The sequence below is a fragment of the Sinocyclocheilus rhinocerous genome, unplaced genomic scaffold (genome assembly GCF_001515625.1).
Source record: "Sinocyclocheilus rhinocerous isolate Xijiao unplaced genomic scaffold, SAMN03320098_v1.1 scaffold292, whole genome shotgun sequence".
NCBI classification, from domain to species: Eukaryota; Metazoa; Chordata; class Actinopteri; order Cypriniformes; family Cyprinidae; genus Sinocyclocheilus; species Sinocyclocheilus rhinocerous.
The window spans coordinates 55,041-55,739 of record NW_015641024.1 but is presented as its reverse complement, the minus strand read 5'-3'; the positions used below and the strand labels follow the sequence as shown (position 1 = coordinate 55,739).

General features: G+C 40.6%; 1 protein-coding gene across 1 annotated transcript in view; it reads right to left on the bottom strand.

Annotated features, from left to right (window-relative positions):
- LOC107754048 (ribonucleoprotein PTB-binding 1-like) overlaps window positions 1-699 on the bottom strand; it is a 25,796-nt gene that overhangs the window by 11,179 nt on the left and 13,918 nt on the right. The gene's annotated exons all lie outside the window — the stretch shown is intronic.

Below are 699 nucleotides of genomic sequence, written 5' to 3'. Positions count from 1 at the left end.
TGGATTTCATCCAAAATATCTTAATTTGTGTTCCGAAGATGAACGAAGATCTTACGGGTCATGAGGGTGAGTAATTAATGACAGAATTTTCATTTGTAGATGAATTATCCCTTTAAAGGGGTACTCCACCACAAAATGAAAATTTTGTCATATCACTTACCCCCATGTTGTTCCCGTAAAAGCTTTGTTCGTCTTCGGAACACAATTTAAAATATTTTGGATGAAAACCGGGAGGCTTGTGACGGTCCCATTGACTGCCAAGTAAATAACACTATCAAGGCCCAGAAAAGTATGAAAGACATCGTCAGAATAGTCCATCTGCCATCAGTGGTTCAACCGTAACGTTATGAAGCGACGAGAATACTTTGTACGCAAAGAAAACAAATAACTTTATTCAGCAATTTGTCTCCTCTGTGTCTCTCAGCATCACCGTAGCGCCATTTTGGAGAATATCTGCTGAACGCAAACTGCTTACTCCATTCTGTGTCAGCCGCGACACAAGGATACGTTTTCTACATGTATTTATGCTTTGATTTGAACGAAAACAGCGCATCCGTGCAGCGCGGTTGACACAGAATAGCGTACGCTGCTTGCATTCAGCAGATATTCCCCAAAATGGCACTACGGTGATGCGGAGAGAGACAGAGGAGACTAATTGTTGAATAAAGTCGTTATTTTTGTTTTCTTTGCGTACAAAAA